This window comes from Ambystoma mexicanum, chromosome 11 (assembly GCF_040938575.1).
Source record: "Ambystoma mexicanum isolate Mex_15411 chromosome 11, UKY_AmexF1_1, whole genome shotgun sequence".
NCBI classification, from domain to species: domain Eukaryota; kingdom Metazoa; phylum Chordata; class Amphibia; order Caudata; family Ambystomatidae; genus Ambystoma; species Ambystoma mexicanum.
In genome coordinates, this window is record NC_090934.1 from 405,714,505 (window position 1) to 405,734,739 (window position 20,235).

The 20,235-nt window shown below is 44.5% G+C and overlaps 1 long non-coding RNA gene across 1 annotated transcript in view; it reads right to left on the reverse strand.

Moving 5' to 3' along the window:
• Nucleotides 1–9,324: 9,324 nt before the first annotated feature.
• Nucleotides 9,325–20,235, reverse strand: part of LOC138503449 (uncharacterized) — a 219,971-nt gene continuing 209,060 nt past the window's right edge. The window contains exon 4 of the long non-coding RNA XR_011279636.1: nucleotides 9,325–10,005. This is a non-coding gene — a long non-coding RNA (uncharacterized lncRNA). The remainder of the gene's footprint in view (nucleotides 10,006–20,235) is intronic.

A 20,235-nucleotide genomic window follows, 5' to 3' on the forward strand; every position in this document is an offset into this window, starting at 1 on the left:
ATAGAAAATCACTTTGGTAAAAAAACGGCACAAAAGCCATAGTGACGCTGAAGGAGATTCACTCATTTTATGGGAAAATCCAAGGCGACCTCAAACTCTGTCCTCAAGTGCAGAAATTCTCTCATCACCAGCAAAATTGGGGAATGGCATCTCCATATCAAATGGGGAGGAATGTGAAGTATCACCAACACACCCAAGTATTCGGTTTCCTGAAAATACAAGTCAGAATTCGGAAGAGCAGAGAGATACAGTCCAGCGCAAAGAATCTAAGGTAAAAACCGATTCCAACACTGAAACACTAAAAGCATTACATTTTGTTCTCAACTCATTAGTATCGGTTTTTGAAATGCTCAAAATGGAGGTACAGTCACAAAATGGCACACTCCTGGAAATGACAAAAGAATTGGCACTGTGCGACTCATCTTTAGTTGGGCTGACGGCTGCAATCAACACTAATATGACCTTGCCGCTTCAAGACCTTAATCTGGAAGTGGCAAAACAAGGACTTGATATTTCCTCTATACAGCAAAATTTGAAGGGAAAAACATGAAATGGAAGAACAAAATAACAAACTACTGGGAGAAGTTCTTTTTTTTAAAGAAAATCTGATGTTGGATCTAACAGGGAAAAGAAGAAAACATTCAGGAGTATTCACTTGGTGATACGCCACTTTCAGATTCTGTGCTGGAGGAATTTAGAAGGCTAGCCAATGCAGTAGAAGGAGAAACGGAAACTACTGAAGTGATGTCAATGACTCATCTAGAAATGATTACTGGGAAACGAACTGAGACAGTCTCAGATTGGCAGCATCCCTGCATCCAGACCTCGAGAAGCAAGAGAAACATGAGAAAATGCCTAGCAGGAAGAGAGAGGTCATAAACAGCACATTCTAAAACAAAGAAGAATCGAAAGAAGGGGCAGAAAAACAACAAAAGCGTCAAAAATGCAGCGGAAAAGGTAATCTTTCAGCCAAGCCCAAAAACCTCTGGAAACGTCGAGGTAACAGAATATTTAGTATGCAACTCTCAAGACTCAAACATTTCCTTGGGAAAAAACACAAATACCAAAGAGAAGAGAACTCAGAAAAAAACTAAAGCGAATTTCGAAAAGGTCAGAACAGGCAACTGTCAGAAGCCAGAAGAAATTGTTGCAATCACAAAAGTAAGCATCGGCCTCCAAACCAACGCCAAACTAGGAGTGAGTGACAAGTCAAGAACCAATACAGAAGAGAATATTCATAAAAATCAAACAAGCTCAGAAGATTTACAAACCATGAAAGAACTAAAAGGAGTTCCTCAAAAGAAGACTGCACCAAAAACAATAAAGTGGGCACCGATCTTTTTACGAAAGGATCCACAATCCCCGACAAAGAGTCACAGTTCTAATGACGCTCCGACAGTTTGTCTAGATGGAATGGGCCACCCCTCAAAACTAATAAAAGTAAACAGGGGGGTTAGACAAGGGTGCTTAGGAACGCCCCCCTTTTTCAATCTGTTTTTGGCAGACATGGGACCTTTTCTGGAATTGTCTGCGTCGGCCAGCCCCATCTTGAATGGGAGAAAGACTTGTTGGCTGGCCTACGCAGACAACCTAGTACTTCTTGATAGAACACCAATTGGTCTTCAACGTCTGCTCACGAGATTGAATGAGTATGTTGGGATAAACAGACTAACAATCAATCCTGCCAAATCTAATATTCTCATCTTTAAACATCCCCTAACAAAAGCTAGGTACAATAGCTGGAAACTGGGAGGCGAAAGTATTGAAGTTGTAGAAACTATAAAATATCTGGGTTATAACATACATGCCTATTCAGCCTTATTTAAGGCAGAATCCGAGATCATGGACAAAGTATCACAAGCTGCATCACCAATGATCAAATTGAATGACAAGTTTTGTAAATTTTCCATTCTTCCGTTAGTTAAGTATTATCTAGCTAAAGTAGTCCCAGTGATATTATATGGACTGGAAGCTAGATCGGGTCTCTGGTCAGTAAACTGGGAAATCTTTGAAGGTCGACTGTGGAAAAAAGTCCTGGGACTTCCAAGTTGTACACCTATTGTAAGTCTGAGATTCAAGCTAGGCATAAAATCTCTGAAATGAAAGGCAGATTGGAAACTGATCTCTCTGTTTCGAGAGATAATCACAGGTAGAGAGACTACCCTTTATGGTGACCTTAGGTGTCAAAGGTTGGGGGCAAATCAGCAATTCTGTCAGTACTGGGGGATAAAGTAATGAAAGCTCTTACAAAAATTGACTTTGACAAGGAAACTCTGGTTTCTAACCCACTCAAAATAAAAAAAAACGGGAGCTTTTAGATTGGATTGAAACAGTAGAGAAGGTCAGATTGGACCCAGTTCCAAATACATTCTTGAGGGGGGAAAAGGAGCTCGGGTGCCTCTGGAGCTATTTAATAAAATTCCCCAACAGGAAATTGCGCTCAAACTTCCTCAGAATGAGGCTAAACTTGGTCCATTGAGGGGAGGTTTTGGAAAAGCGAAATCAAGGGGATGAGGCAAAAAAACTGTGTTCGATTTGCATAAACCCAGCCAAACATACATTAAGGCATTTACTAACGGACTGTGAAGGATCATGGAAACATCGGTCAAGACTTTTTAGGAACTTTGTGCGTCGAGATGAGGACATTATTTCAGACTTTTTGTGGGATAGACTCATCTCTGGCACCAAAGCCGCACTACCATCGGCTGCAATTCAGGTGCTAATCAACTGTGAAATTAACATTTAAACTATATATTATCGTTACAACAGTTCATCACAATGTTGATCTTTTAGAAGCACAATGAGAATATAAAGATCAACAGTATAAATGCCTCAAAAAGTAGCTGGGACAAACATTTAGGACGAAATGAGAAATTTAAATTGAATTTGTATATAAACAAAAATGTTTGTTATTTGTTTGTCTTTCTCATCTTTTGTAAAGGCTCATTGAGTCAGAAACAAATAAATAAAATTAAAAATTAAATTAAAAAAACAGTTGACAGCAGTATATAGTCCTCACAGTATGGCTGACTCAAAGATTGTCAGTCTGCAGTAGATCTATGGTGGGTAGTGATTTAACAGGGCCCACTCTACTTCCACCTCAGAGGATTTTTGACACATGGGCCATTGCTTGCAGAACTGCTTTACTTGTTGTTAAATTCCTGGCCAGATGAATCACCTAACCACACTTTCCTGTGTCTGTCACTCAGGGGTTGACCTGCCATTAGCTAGAAATGTGCATGGTCCAATATAGCCCTCCTTCACTATGGAAGGACCAGGAGCTGGCAACAAGTTCAAACTGTGCTTCTTGAATTATTCTCTGCTCAATATAACAGGCTCTACAAAGTATGGTCTTGCCCGACTCTTGCCTTCTTCAAAATGGGATGGTTTGCACTGGGGCAAAGTGAAGGGAAGGGTCATTGAACTGGGCCATAACAAGCTCAGAACACAGGGAAAGTGGGGTCTGAGGGCTCCACTCTTGAACTAGAGACCAGCCCTGGATGAGAAGAACCAGAACCCTTATCCATCCTTTTCGATCTCATCTAACTCTATCTCTTGTTACAGCTCAAGCGTCTAAGAAGATATTTCGCAAATTAGTTGGGATATCAGGTCCCATTTTTTCTAAAAAAAGAAAACAGCTGCACCATGATTGAAGAACAGTACCTTGTCAAACCCTCTTTAATCTTCATTCACTACTCTGTCCTCCACCATGAGGCCTAACTTGGCTACTGGGCCTGATTGGCCACTAGTCACCCATAGGCACCACTTGGAAGCTGTACCCTAAGACCAGTAGAAATTAGAGCATTACTACCAGGAGGGATCTCAGTTTTGTGCACACTAGCTCACAAAACCTGGGATGACCTTGAATGGAGCCTTTTAGTAAATCTGACCACCTTTAAGGAAGGGCATGATGGAGCTTCTAGATCAGTTCTCATTGATCCCACTTAAAAACCAAATATCACAGGGCTGTGTGGGAATCAATGACACACTAAGACATAGAATCCAATTTGAAGGGGGTTCTAGTGGTCCAGAGAAAAGGGTTCAGCTTAAACATAAAGCTGAACCCTTTGTTCGGGATTTGAACCAGCAGAATTCTAGGCTTAATAAAAGATGATATATTTACAAGGAGTCTTTGCTTACATTACCACATAATACTGAGGTCCTGTCCAAACCATATACAAGAAGGCGATGTGGCCACCAATAAATATTGCCAATTATCAGAGAGAAGAAATATCACAACGAAACTCATTTGAATCTTGGGTAATGAGAAAAAGAATATCATTTTCATTTTCCACTGACCACATGTGAAGGATTAACAGATTATTGACAAGACTGCATAAGTTAACTAATATAAGAGGGAGCGAGTGACAAAACAAGCTAACTTTAGAATAGGAATGCCTTGACAAAGCCCGGAGGCCAAAACTGATGGCCATGCAGTTGGCACAGTTCTATGATTTCAAATTTTTCTTTAATATGGAACTTTAAACTGATATCCAATATTTTTACAATAATTGTTATCTTATATTTCTAACACATTTCTACTAACTCATGAACCAAAAGTCGATATGCTTGATGTATGGTTTTTTTAATACAATTTTGATTATTTATATATGTTTTCTGAACACAACTTTGACAATTGAGTTTGTGTTACAGTTTAATTTTGGGAAGCTTTTACACTTAGGCATATACTCTTTTCTTAAATAGGATATTTTCTTAGGTGGATCAACAAAACAAATGTCTGAATGGATGTATTTTTCGCAATAGTTTTGGTGTCTGGGTCTCCCATCTTTGCAAAACGTGGGATAGGGGTGACTTTTACACAGTCCTGTGCAGTGTTTACACTCAGCCCCAGCAGCTGTAGTGTGGCTTTTTCCCTCTAGTCTCAGACAAAGGAAGTTAACAGGCCACCTTCGACCCCCCTCCTGTGAGACACCTGAAGGTACTCTCACCTCCACACCCCAGGGATCTTCTGTTCAGGTGGCCAGGGAAGGGCCATCCCTTTTGGATCCCGACCCTGGGGTTGGACATGCGAGGGAGATCACCTGAGTGGAGAGTCCTTGGGGATTGGGGAGAGGATGCCTCAGGGTGAGACATGGTATCCCCCCTTTTCCAACAATGATTTACCCTACTCTCCCTCAGCCTTCATAGGATATTACCATTCATATCGTGGCCTACCCATGAATTTACATCAAGTACTGGGACGAGGAAGACGCCACAAAGAGTAATGCAGAACTCCCTTAGGAAACACCATTATAGTACTGAAAGGAGAAAGAGGGCTAAGGAGGAATACCATTATTCAAACTAAACATGTCCCATTAATAGGGTCAGGCAAAGTCAGGCAATTAAGTCTGTTACCTCGCACTTGCAACCTATTTTTGACTGACCGCTATATAAAAGGAGAAACCCCTGAGAGCAAGCAGAACATGGGATAGGGGATAGGGTGTTGGGGAATGAAGGCGTTGCGAAAGGAGCAGAAAGGAAGCTAAGCCGAGATGTTGGGGAGCGGAAGAAGCTGGAATGCCAAGATGCTGTGGTGAAGCAGAGAGAAATGTCTGCGGGAGCATGGCAGGAGAATTGAGTCTACGGAGAGCCAGCAGTTGGAGTAAGAGGAAGCCATGCGGGCAGGTGGTCCCTTACTGGTGGTTTCAGAGTGCTCCTTTCCCTGGGTGGAGAAGCGACCCAGGAATGCCTAAGGGCAGAAACCGGGGGCGCAAAGAGGCAGAAGGATCCCTCGGAGCGACCAGTGAGTTTCATGTGTTAAGAAACCTGGTACACGAGTGAATGTAAGTGAATGGATACAGTATAGCGGAGAGGCCTTAACAAGAGACAATCAAGTGTAAAAGTGAATAATTAACTGAATGGGTACAGTGTAGCGGAGTGGTCGCATGCAGTCGGCACGTTGTTAAAAAGTCTCAGAACGAAGGCGAGAACCCTCAAACAGAGCATAATCGAGTGTAGAAGTGAACAATTACTTGAAAGCTAAACATGTGTAGAACGTTGGATCAAAGTGAACGCTTACAAGGAAGGACACATGTTGAAAGGTCTCTGAACAATGGGTGAACCCTTGCAAGTATCAAGGGTGAATAACCAGCAAAAGTAGAGTACAATGAGGTGTGAGCAAAATGAAGTGTGATCAAAACTTGAACAAAACACAACAGAGGGAGCTAGGGAAGCTAAGGGCATATGGTTGCATGACCTGAAATAGGTGGACTGTGCTGTCCATCAACTATGCCTAGACCAGAGGGCCCCAGCCAACGATGAAAGTATTCAAGGAGACCAAGAAATCAAATCTTCTGTTGAATATTGTGAACTATTGAAAGTGCTTTCAGCTTTGGGAAAGGGAATCCAGCGCTCCTGTCAAATACATTGAGACTGTTAAATAGCGTCACAAGAGACTTTGAACGTTGAGAAGGAGAACCCAGAGCCTTGTTGAATAATGGAAAACAGTTGTTGAACCTTGTGAATCAAACTATTTCAGGCTTGGGGAAGGGAACCCTGAGGTATCCGTTGAACATTGTTAACCAGAAGGCATTTAGAGCTCGGAGAAAGGAGCCCTGAAAAACCTGTTGAACCTTGTGAATCCTGGGAGCTTTCAGCATGGGGAAGGGAACCCTAAGAAGCCTGTTGACCTTTATGAATCATAATATTTTAAAGCTTGAGGAAGGAAACCCTAAGAAATCTTGGTAAACTTTGGGAACTAATATGCTTTGAACTTGGAGAAGGGAGCCAGAGAAGAGCTCCAGCATAACTCTGTTTTTGCATTTGACTTTTGAACACTATTTATTTTGTTGAGCAAGAAAATCCCTACACTGTGTTTAGTTAGATGTGAGGGCAAGAATAGGTTTTGACACAGACAGACCTTTGTTTTGGACCTATGGACTTAGACTTTCCTTAGTTGCATCAGTTGATGGAAATTCCAAATTAGATATAGGCAAGCTAGGCTTTACACCATCCTGACCTTAAATAAAGAAGGTTACAATTTAAAACGTAATCCTTTGTTGTCTGTGTGATTTCTTGATACCATGCCTTGCCTCACACTCCCCAGATCGGGGTAATCACAGTCAGTAAGGCTTTGGTGGTCCTGGATAGTGTGGCCCGCTTGTGTCTGACTTCTGGTAGGTTGGTTGGAGTGTAAGGGGAAGGGGCAATCTTCTTCTCTATTTCTGCCCCCCACCTTGTCTCTCCCCAGACTACCCTCCTGGCTGCCTTCCCCCATTTAACTCCTGTTGCCTCCTCTGTGCTTTCTGATTGGCTTGTATATCATCATAGCCCCCATTTGTTCCAGGTGTAAGGTTTATTGGTGGCCACCCCCCTCTGTCTCTGCTTCTTTAAACATCTCCTTTTTTTCATGTTTTCTTTACTCCCTGTACCTTTACCTTCCTTGCCTGTATGTTGTCTCTCCCCAAATCCTAGGTGTGTGTCTCCCCAGATACTGGGGGAGGGGCAACTTTCCCCAACCCTAGGGGTTCTACTCAGCCCCCAAACATTGGGGTTGTAACTCTCTCCAATCCTGGGGCTATCTCTACTTCACCTTCTCTTGTTGTTCTTTCTCTCCTACTTTTTTTTTCCTCTCCAACTCTTTCCCATCTTCCTGGCTCTCTCAATAATCTCCATACCTCTATTCCACTTCTACATCTGTGGTAGTCATATCATGTATTTTAAGCGCACATCCATCTAATTTAGATTGTCTCTTACTGTTGCCAGAGGGAAACATTTTAGCTGAAACTATATTCAGTAGTGCGCTAAACTACCATTCTACCCCAAACCCTTGCAGTTCTATATTGTTGTTGAACCACAAGATGTTAGTAAACATGTGTTACAATACAGCCGATATGCTTCCAAAGTCGCAGACTATTATTCACAATCTGCTACGAGTGTGCCTAGTCTGCCTCTTAGCGTTATATACTTCTCAGGTCTTTCTTCTTCCCCTTCCACAGTGAAGGGCCTCATAGTTGTGGGTTCTATTACCACTGCAGCTCGGCTCTCTCTCAACCACCTCCTCTCCTGTCCTCCAACTGTACTATTCTCTGTTACTCACTGTCCTCTCCAACCGCCTCTAAAGTTCTTGCTACTCCTTCTCAAGACCAATCTTATGCCTTCTCTGTGCTTGTCCCAAAATCCCGCACCATCACTTTTCCTGATGCACCTTTTATACTCTACAACCTCTATCCTTGGGTTGGTCCCCAGTAGGTGGTCTGCAGCTGCACAGAGCCCGATCCCTAGATGGGTGATTGGTTTACATTACTTTGTGAGTGTTGTTTCCTGCTGCTGTGTGATTTTTGGCTCCAACCCCTATGGATCTAGGGACAGAAGCTTTTTCATCAGCCGTTTTGGATTTCTAGAATCCATATATGCCTGCAGCAAGTGTTTTGTAGCCTGCGGCCCAGTGCATACTCCTCCCAAAGTCACACGGATATGGACAGGCATAGCTAAGTCTACAAACAAGTTGACTTGGCTGTGGCATTTGTGGGTCAGCATTGGTCAGTCATGCCTCTGAGAGTTTCTGGCTGGCAAAATGGAGTTTTCCATGAACATTCCTTGCTAGTCTACTCTCTGCACTTCTAGCGGCAGCCAAACCCTCCTTAAAGGGGCCATGTTGTCAAGGCTTTCCTTGTGAGAAGTCCCTGCCAAGCTTACTGGTGGCAATGGGGTTATCCAGCGGATCCTCCCCATGCTGCCCTGTGGTCCTGTATCACATAGCGCGAGATGGTATGCAACATATGGTTCACTCCATCCCCAAACCCCATTGGAAGGCCAACCACCTTGTCACACTCACCAAAAATGGCGGTCTGGCATTTTGTCAGGTCGTAGTAATTACTCAGAAAAATATGAGCGTTGTAGCTAGCTGGTACCACGCATGATGTGGGTCACTATGTCCAACACCTTGTCGTGGACCATGAAGAACTAGAACTGATCACTGTAAATGACTATGGGCTTGGTAAAAAAATGACATATTTGACTCCCTGGAATCTTGGCAATGCTTGAATATTGTTAAGGGTTTCTGTCTGATTAGACTGCAGGGTTAAAATCTTGGAAGAAGCATATGTTAACCAACTGATACTGTAGATCTGCCTTTTCTCCAAATGCAGAGATCTCATGTAGGTTGAGATCTCTGTCTGACGGTGTTAAGATCTGGACAATGACAGGCTGGGAAGGATGGCTGGAGCCCATGCTTCCTTCTGTCATGGAAATGCTACGAAAATCATCAATCCACCCAGTACATCAGTATTTAATGTTTATAACAAACCCACAGATGTAGTAGATTCAGGGAGACCAAGAATGCATACATTATTAATGCAGGATCGATTTTTAAGGTCTGTGTTCTTCACAGCAGCTGTTTTATTTTCTTCATATAATAAAGCAATAAAGTGCAAGCGGGCATGATGGCTGGCATGTGGAAGATTAGTACAATAGTTAAAATAGTCAACATTTTAAACAAAATAGGCATTTTGCATATTTTGGGTCCTTAGCAAAGACGATGGGGAAAACAACTACCTTTCAGGTATATACCATAATTTAAACAATCAGATTAAGCCAAGACTGTGAAGCACTATTTTCCTTTACAAGTTACAGGCAGGTCTTTTTGTCGATCGCACAGACTTGTTTCAAGACTTCACAGTGCCCTCAGTGCAGGCAATCTGCTGCTTCACGATCATCACGCATGTCAAAAGCATTTTAAATTTGCTATTTGAAGACTCCACTTTCATTGCTTTGGAGTCAGGTTTTTGGATTACATTTTGTCGTTCTGTACTGGAGCAACCATCATGCTTGCCGAATCCCACTATTGCCTAAACAAGCCACTATATTACCACACCTCCCCCCACCACTCGCAAGAGCTGACACTGGTCATTCTTTAGCAAAAGGGGCCCGCTTAAATGTCCGGTTGTTAGAGCCATGAATTAAGACCAGTTAACAGCAACACAAGCAAACTGAGCCTAGAAGAGTTTTCTGGATTGTTGCACCTGTCACAATTCTGCCATTGGGGCTGGCACTTCTGGCATGGTTCTGGAAGAGAAGAGGGAGGGGATTGCGATTTAGTGGTAGTAGAGATAGAAATCAGACGTGTTTCTAATGGCCAGAAGCAACATAGTTCTGCACTCAGGGGTCCTCTGATCCCGCCATATAAAACTCGTAATCAGAAAGGAGTACACACCGGGCAAGAGGCAAAGCTGTTTATTACAGCTGGGTGATCACAAATCAAACAGAGCAGTGGACTGAAACTGATTGATGAGAGCTGACATCTGTGCATACAGTGAACATTTGTTTTATACCACAAATACAATAGTCAAGGAATTAGAAACAGTTGTAACTCAAACTCTTCACATTTTGTTGTGTTTCCGAAGAAGCTCATTGGTTAGACTACATCATAGCTCATTGGTTAAAGCTAATGTATGTTAGTAGAACGTGATTGGAGCTAAGAGATCAACTCATTACCTCCCCATGTGGCACCATATCGATTCTCACCCCTCCCTGGTACAGTTTGCAATTAGTAAAATAACATTTGTGCTGACCGCCAGAACTTTATTATAATGCGTTTGGTCAGCACCAGTGAGGAAAGAACATAAGACACCCTGCTCTGATGGGAAAGGAGACATTCACATGGTTCTTACTAGATATCATCCTTTGCAAACCCTGTAGTGGATACTCTGAAGGCTGGCCACCTCACGAAGACATCGAAACGTACCTTTTGATTGGCCCTCACAGGAATGCCACTCCATCCAGTTTCACCTTCCCATAGCCACCTGCCGATAGGCACTTGTGACTTGTGGCCATGTGAACGGTTCTCTGGCTCAAGTCCACTTTCCCTCTATCCCCGGGTGCCGCAGTATTGGCTTGCCACCCTGTCATTACATCACCCATTGTTGTCTTGGCTGATGGCCAAGCTTGAGCTCTGTCCCCCTCCTCCATGGCCCACGGGGTGGCGATCATGTGTTTAGAGCAGGACTTCCTGGCCAGGGCCCATCCTGGGGACATCCCTGCTAAATGTGTTTACCGGGGTTATTTTTTCCCTATTTGGTGCTAATCATAGAAAGGTCCTTTGGGCCGATAGTACACACATTGCATTCCTACCCCTGATTTCCCCCCCAAAATCTTCTTTTATGGTGTGACTGCAGTTTGTTTGTATTCCCATGTTTTTCCCACCCTAAAGGGTACCCTGTCCCCCTTGCTTACTTTTGAAGGTAGTAGATGCGCCCCCCTATCTGGTGCTGAATAAGCACCTTTAATACACCCCCCCTTCGATCAATCTTTTGATCAACATTTCCTTCCCACTCATTTCCTCACCCTTTTCCTTGAGCACCCACACCTGAGTGACCCTGTTTATGTTCCCTTCTTTTTCGTACCCTTCTTTGTATTTTCCAAATATTAATATCTTTGTCCCATCAGGTGAGCACTCACCCCAAAGGGCTTCATAGTTTTCTAAGTCTTGTGTGGGGGGGGGGCAGTAAAAATGCACTCCACATCATCTTCACTTTCATTCATGCTTGGGGGCTCCTTACCTAACTCTTTATCCAGCTCAATTTTATTTGCAGACATGATGTAACATGCTTTTCTCTGGTGGCAATTGCACTAGATGATGACCCACCGGCCGATGCAGACAGCAACGAGCATCACGGCAGCAAAGGGACAGTTAATTTAAACATTGCTGCCAGGACCCAGGCAAATAATGGGTCCAGTCAGGAGCTTGACGTGATATCTTGTGTCTCTTTCATCATTCTTTTATATCTCCTTGACAGCCTCTATAAGTGTTCCGTTAGCTGCATAGTTTGCAGGTGTGGCGGTGCAACACGTGCTTACCATCTTGTGGCACACGCCACCTTCCATAGCAGTCATAAGGTCCAGTACACAGTGATTTTGCAAGGCCATTGGATGCAAAGCTCGGAGCTCTTCTTGGATTGCATTTAATCCTTTTTCGGTTGCATTAGTCAATTGGAGCAGCTCATAATGCATGATTTGAATCCATTTTGCGTTATCTGACTTTTGCACCCCGGGAATGAGGAGTGACCTGAAGAAACACGGACACCTTGGGGGGATTCTGCTGATATATAATTGCTGGCCCTCTTCCTCCTTGTTCTCTTCGGTTGTTCTCCTTGCGGTCTCCATGGGCCCTGCCGGTTTATTCTTCCATTTCTGGGTGGATAGCTTCTTGAATGGTACCAAATCTGCACGGGGCACTTCCAAGGCAGGGCTGTGGAGGGCCACGAGTGCACAGTTTGCTCCCCAATCTGGTGGCAGTTGGGCATATGCTCTTGTCCCACAGGCCCACCACACGTCGGTCCCTGTCTGTATAACGCTCACCTGGTATCCACGGGGACGTCACTCAGCCTGTTCTGACCTCTTACGACCTCGAACCCTTCCCTGGAGTCTACTCGACTGAAGACTGGGCCTTGTTTTCTTGGAAAGTGTGCTCTCCGTCCTGCTTTCAGCACAGGGGCACGTTGATTGATGCAGGCTCGTTGCTGCCTAGTTACTTCACTGGCAAAACTCCGACAGGTAAGTATAATGAGTCTTTTCAACAGTTCTCTAACTTCATCCCTTTTCTTCCTTAGATGATGGCCGGCGTCCGGGGATGGCGACGTGCTGCTGAGATGAGTAGCGCTGAAGGTGAGTCAGAGCGCAATTCGCGATGCGACCCTTTTGTATTTGAATTGAACTGAGTTCTTTTTCTGTGTCTTTTAGGTGCCGCAATGTTTTCAGCGTGGATGCCGGTTATGACGAAGAAATGCAGTGAGTAAGCACGGTATGGGGCGGCTCTAGTTTTTTCCACGCTAACCTGGAGTGTCTTTTCCCTCTGCAGATGGATGAGAAGTTCCGAAGATAGAGTTCCCCCATACCGGCTGGGATTCAGGTAAGCGTTGAAGCTCGTACAGTCTTTAAAAATAAGCGAAGATTTGCTGAATGCTTACTAATGCCTTTTTTCTGTTCTTTTCCCTTTTCCTTAGGAAGCGGTGTGCCGGGATGGGAATGACACCACCGAAGATGCTCGCAGAACAGAAGGAGCGATGAATGTTGGGCAGAAGCGCCGCAAGGTAAGGCTGTTCCTAGCAGTGTTCTTGTTCTTGCAGGAGCTGAGCGCAGAAGAAAGATGCAGGCCTACTGGAGACCGATCCGAACACAGTGAGTGTCACGCTGCAGGTGCAGAAAACACAAAGCATGTTTCTCAGCCTGGGCGTGGCTTAAATAGTCTCTGGGTATCCCAGGTGTCTCTGGGCTGAACCACACCCAAAAGACTAGACTGCACATGTAGTTCTGGGAACCGAAATATGTGGGGGCATCCATCTTGTCCCCATCAATGCACTACAAGTCCAATCCCCAATGTTATCCTATGGTAGTGAGTGAGTCTGGTGCCACAAGCGCCAAGTCTGACTCCAAGTGGGTCTTTGGAGGGATGGAGAGGCCCTTGAGGGCCATGTAGGTGATCGTGGCCTGGCTCCAGCCTGACATCTTGGAGGGCTGGGGACATGAGGGGCTGGAATCTTGGCAGCCTGCAACGCTGCGATGCTCATCATCCTCTCACAGCCGGTGTTCATCCCCAGTGTCACCGTTCCATTTGCTCTGAAACACAAAGAATACTGTGTGAACGGTTTTATGTAGCCTGGGTATTGTTTTTCTCCTATCCAGATTAAGGCATTTATGTTAGAATACCTATTTTCCTACATCCTGCATCAATTTTATCCACCACTTTCTCCTCGAACTCCACCAGCCATTCTGCGCGGCACTGTACCAGCCCTCTTTTCCATTTTCCATTGTGATACACCGAACCTCGGATTCGCATCAGAGGCCTGGTGTGGCACCATTGTATATCATGTCCTGTTGCACTCTTGCAGAATATTCTCTTGTGGGCAGTGACAACCTTTTTTCCTCTCTGTGCTCCTTCTGTGTTATATTTGAGTATCATGATATGATATGATATGGCATTTATAACGCACCTATACACAAGTGTTCCAAGGCGCTTGGTAGGTTCTCCTTGGGCCATGCTTTCTAGTTGCATATAGTTATCTATGTGCACTTCCTCCCCCTCATCTCTCCATTTTACTTCTACGGTGTGCCCCTGCAATAGCCCACTGGTTTTGCACAATGACATATGCATCAGACATCCCCTTCCTCTATTGTCACGTCTTGTGGCGGGAATTGTTTTGGGGTCCCTGCGAGGTGTGGGATGAGTGAGCACGCCTAGCAAGTGCCATTAGTGCTTGATTGCCCCACCCTCTTCATTTCTCTGTGCCATACATTTTCAGACATGATGTTCCCTCCCTCCTCAATAGCACTGTAAAATTCTTCAATACTAGATATACTCCTCTTAGTGCGTGTCTCCCTGCCACCATCAGAAGGCGTGCTCGTACTTCCCCTATGCAGTAGGAACCAGAAGAGGAGAAGAAGACAGAAAACAGAAGCATGGAATAATCACACCCCTATTATATTTACATCAACTTTTGTTCTTCTCCCATTCCCCCTAGTATACTCTTTCCCATCTTCGCTTTCATTTATAGGTCTGCGATAGAATCTTATTGCAGTACACAAAGTCAATGTTAATGGGTCAATACCTCTCATTAGGTCACACTCTCTTTCCGCTGTGCTGCTGTTGTCTTTGCAAACATTGGTGTTAGGGGAGTTTTCCTAAAGTCTTACTGGCAGTAAGACTTTAGTAAGCTATCCCAGTGGATTGTAGATCCCAACTCTTGGTATCAGCATGTACTAGATCAGGACCTTGGTAGAGTGGCAGAACAGTCAAGCTTATTTTAAGAGGAAGATGTGAGCCGTAGGTAAGTACTCTGAATCTTAGCTAGACAGGCACAGCAAAGAAGCACTTACACATATGTTCATATAAAAGATATATATTTATTATATTTACACAAGAATTCCTTTAAATACTTCAGACGTTTATGGTAGAACACTTCGGAATACTAGATTATAAACTTCAAAAAGCACTTTCACTTTTGTGTTTGTTCACTGTTACAATTGTAGCAACATTAGAAAGGGAAAAGACAAGGTTATGGTATTATCGGTAATTGCGCACACTTGTGCGCTTTTCAACACGTCATACAGTAATGCATTTACTCTGCAAACACATATAGAAAAGTCCCTTAACGGCAGGAAAATAAGTGGTTAGTGCAACACGAGCTTCGTTCAAGGTTCTAGAGACATTTTCTTCGCCTGACAAGTCTTTAAAGTCCAAAAACACAACCCTAGCTAAAGGCAGTTCGGAGAGGGCTTGAAGTATTGTCAAACAGCGAAGAATGAAGAGTTCCTGCAGATTTCTTTCAGTGTCTAAACTATTGAAGCAGCAAGTTTGCAAATAACAAAGGAGACCTAAAACCGGACTTGAGAAGGCAGACACAAGCACAAGCTTGGGTCAGAGGTAAGAGGGGCTTGCCCTGGACACCTCTACATGCACACCAACATTCTGGAGCGACTTCTCGGAATCAGGTAAGCAATACCCTTTTCCCCACAGTACATTTGGTTTGAAGAAAGTGTTTGTGTTGGCTCCTCCATGATGTGGCAGCTCTGGTCCCGACCTCCAGATTACTTGGTCTGCTGAGGAAAGGCCAGACAATGGACTTGTAGCACAACTTTCAACAACTTCCTGGTTCACTATGCAGTTTTGGCACCTTTTCAGCAGCACCAACAAAGAATAAGGATCGCCCGGTCAATCTTCTTCGCTATCTGCAGTCCCACACTCTGGTGAGGGGGTCTGGGTGAGTAGGATCAGATCTCTGGAGTGTCCCTATGGGCTCAGCACATATTTGGACAGATTCTGCCTTTCCACAATGATGCACTTGAAATGGGCAGCAGGTCTCCTGGTATTGGGGTTTCGCAGCTCTGGAAGCTCCTAGGATCTCAGGAGATGGCTTGTTTCAAAGAGCGTCTTGGGACTGGTTGTTCCCACCAGCCAAGGAGAAGGAGGCATCCTCTTTGGAGCTCCTCCATCACATAGGAAATAGTGTCAAGACACCAGTGGTCGGTTCCCAGTCTTGCAAAGGGTCTGCAGGTGTCTCTGGTCGTCTTCTTCGGTTACTTCTGCATCCAGTGGTCGACTTGATGTACACTCCAGAAGCCTCACCTTTATACAGTACCAGGACACACTCCTCTGCAATCTCTCTCAGCATTTTGCAGAAAGAGGCATTTGGCTGTCCAATCCGAACAGCCAGACCACCTGTGGGAGCTGGCCCTATTCAGGTACTCTGGCAGACAAAGCACAGGGCAGTGGAAGACTCCTCCCCCACTTCCTGCCTGCCCAGACACTCTGGTGCCTAGGCGGGGATACTTATTGGTACCTGCCAAAAGCAAAACACACACACAGGCCACCCCCTCCCAGAATGGTAGAAGTGCTAACAAAGTACAACCACTCCAGTAATTAGCGAAAAAAGAAGGGGGTCCCAAGTTGGTACTTGGGTGGCCCTATTGTGCACTAGCGTGGCTATGGACATAGCCTGCAGTATAAAAAATAAACAATAGTTGGTGGAACATGTCCACTGCCACCAGCCATAACTAGGTGATTGGCTACGTGACTAAAACGTCACAGGAACAGAGAGAAAAGTGATACTAAGTATCCCTTTGACACTCCACTGAAGATGGTGTGTGCCAATCTCTCAGACTATAGAGTTTTGGGGGAGACACTAAGTATCTTTCTATCCCTAAGAACTGTAGTTACTTAAGGATATAGAAAATAGTCTTAAAGGAGGACCCTAAGGGTCCCCAGCAACACTGCCCATAAGGGGCTGTGTGCTGCAGTTGTAAAACACAGATGCCTTTAAGAGCTATGGAGCAGACAGAATCCAGAGTGCAGGTCGATTACAAAGAATAGAGTTCCAAAAGACAGAGCCCATTAGACTGAATGAGTGGAAAAAGGCTCCACTAATTCAGATTTAAACAGGGGAAAAAAGGTCCAGAAGTCCAACAAAAAGTGCCGGGGGTCTCACTAGGAGAGGGGATGAAGCACAATAATGACAAATCTCCCTAACAGTTAGACACATATATCCATGCTCTTCTTTTCTTGATTTTCATCGCTGTTGGGGTTGCATAGACAACTTCGAATGGACCGTAAAACCTCTGCTCCTTTGACCTTCTAACCATGTTGCGGATGAAAAATTCAGTCACTCGGATAAAGAGGCTGTGCTTGCAGAAAGTCCTCCTCCTGATGGACACTTGTGTGCTTTTCAATGTTGGTTGGCCGACATATAGGTCTGTGAAACTGGTGGGAGATGTAGTGGAGAACATTTGTAACTTCTGTCAAATATACTTTCATTTCGTCACCGAGGATCTCTGAGGTAGGTTTAGCAACCGAAATTGAACGTGTATGAGGGACAGGCGCATGCATGCTCCTATCCAATACAATTTCATGCAGAGTCAAGTGGTGATCGGCACTGGGTGAGTTATGGAGGGCCAAAAGGGTAAGGTGGAGTCTAGAAAGCCAATTTTGGCACAGAGAAGAGGTTAGCTTCAACAAGCTATTGATCCGTTCAACAATCCAGTTCGTCATGCAGCCGGTTTATCCCTAAGAGACGCATAATCTTATCAAAAAGGTAATTGGCAAAATTCTGGCAATTATCCAACCTAATCTCTTCACACACTCCCCATCTTGGAAACACCTCCCTCACCAAGAATTTGGCCACAGATTTTGCGTTGTTTTTGTACAGGGTCCTGCCTCAAGCCAACATGAGAATTGACAGACAACAATTATCATGTACCTATAGGAGTCACATATTTCTTGCATGTCAACATAGTCGATATGCAAGTGCCGGAAGGGTTCTTCCAGCTGAGGAATTGTTCCCCGGAGGGTTTTCAAAGTATGACCAGACAAAAATTGTTGACATGTCACACATTTTCCCATGAACTCTGCCACTCCCTCATGCAGATTTGGTGCATACCATCCTTCATCCATTTCTGCAGCTACACTTCCTTTAGATGCATGGGTAGGGAAGTACAGCTGTTCCACTGCTACACTTAGTGATTTTCTGGGTATTACTGGCTTCCCTGTACTATTTTGTCATCAAATTAAGTCAGTGGGTGAGAGTGAGCACCCACGCTGTATCCTTACATCTTTTTCCTCTTTTGGTGCTTCTGCTTGCAGTTCTATAATTTGGATGATGGGTATTGTGTTGAAACTTTCCTCTTTATCTTCCTCCCCATCCACCTTCCTTTCTGCTGCCATGAGTGGGGCTCTTTCTTTTGCCCCTGGGCACCTTGTTATGCTTCCTTCAGGTAAATGGGCTGCTTCTTTCGCTGCTCTGTAAGCCATTTTGTTTCCTAATTATATTCTGTCTTGTTTACCTGTGCGGGTGGCACATTTTATTATCGCCACTTCCGCTGGTACTTTTAGGACCTCAATTAACTGTTTAATCAGCTCTGCATGTTGTACAGGGAACCCGTCACTTCTTCTGAACCCTCTCCTTTCCCACCATGCTAATCCTGAATTTATTGTTGATGTTACATAGGCGGAATCAGAACAAATGTCAGCCACATGTCCTTCCATCATGTTTAATGCACTGATCATTGCCACTAACTCTGCTGCCTTTGCTGAATAGTGGGAGGGTAGTCATCGTTGTGATGCTATTACATTTTCCCCATTTATGCTGCACACCACCGCCACTCCAGTATGTCTCCTTCCCGTCTCTGGGTCTATACTGATGGACCTGTCAATATAAACCATGGCTGCCCCTGCTATTTCCTCCTCTTTTATCTGTATATTCCCTTCCATTCTGTCATGTGTGTTGCACGATCGTGTATGTAGACTCTTTCCTCTACAGGTTCTGCTATGTAGGTAGGTGAGTTAACCACACAACATATCACCACCTCACCGGCTGGATTTGTCAATATTACTATGTATCCTGATGCCCTTTGTGTTGTCACTGTGTTTTTTGATTTTTCGAGGATGGTAAATAGAGAGTGTTCCACGTACACGCCATGGTGATTGTTGCTGCCTTCTTTATTGCAAAAGTTGCAGCCGTGAGTGCTTGTTCGCAGGGGAAGTGTCCCTGCATCACTGGGTCTAGAATACCACTGTAATATGCCACATGTTTGTGCCCCTGGGGCTTCTTTTGTGTGAGGAACGCTTTTATCACTGGGCCATCTGAATGTGAGAACAAATAGAATTTTTCTCTGCAGTTTGTGGTGGCCAGCACTGGGGCATGGGCCAGTGCTTCTTTTAGTTCTATGAAGCTCTCATTAATCTCAGAGGTCCATTTCAGTTCCCTCCTCTCTTTTTGTGCTTCCTTTAGGGGCCTACAGTAGGGGTTCCGTGAAAGTGGAGTAATCGAACACCCATGCTCTGCAATAGTTGCATAGTCCCAGGAATGTCTGCGTTTCCTTCACTGTACATGGGCGAGCTGTGGAGTGGACTGCCTGAACCCTCTCTGGTGTTATCCTGAGCCCCTCAATTGATATTATTTGTCACAGATACACAACCTCTTCCTGCCAATATTGTAACTTCACTTTGTCCACCTTGTATCATTTTTCTGCTAGCAATGTCAGAAGGTGTATTGAGTCTGCTCTACACTCTTCCTGCGTCTCTCACTGCATACCAACAAATCGTCCACATACTGAATCACTGTCCTTGGCATTTGTACATTGCACAGGTCCATCTGGATCACCCTGTTAAAAATACTAGGTGACTCGCAGTACCCTTTAGGCAGACAAGTATGCTTGAATCTGGTTTCGCGATACGGGAATGTGGGCAAGTATCTTGAGTCTGGGTGCAAGGGAATTGAAAAGAAGGTGTTCTTCAAGTCAATGACTGTGAAGTACTTTGCCTTTGTTGCACAATAATGTGGCAGGGTTTGGGACCAAGGGAAATTCCGCTTCAACCACATTGTTTATAGGGTGCAGATCCTGGATGAAGTGCCATGACCCACCCTTAGATTTCTTTGTCGGGTATATCGCCATGTTGCATGGCGATAAGGGCATCTGAAAGATGCCCTGCTGCCAGGAGATGTTTAAAGTATATTCCCTCGTCTGCTTTGCTGGACAATGGGTATTGTTTTGCATGGGGCAATGGCGCCCCTTCCTTTAGTTTTATCTACAATGCCCCCACTCCTTTTAGTATCCCTACATCATGGGGCCCCTTGGTCCATAATTTCTGTGGCACCCTTTTGAGATCTTCTTCTGTGTGTTGTTCCCTTGTTTCACTAGCTGCGTTAGTATTGGTACCAGTTTTTCCATTACTTGAACTGGCAAGGTATCTGTATCTGAAACACCTTCTCTCGCTCTTCTTTCTCATCGGAGAACAATTGTTCATCA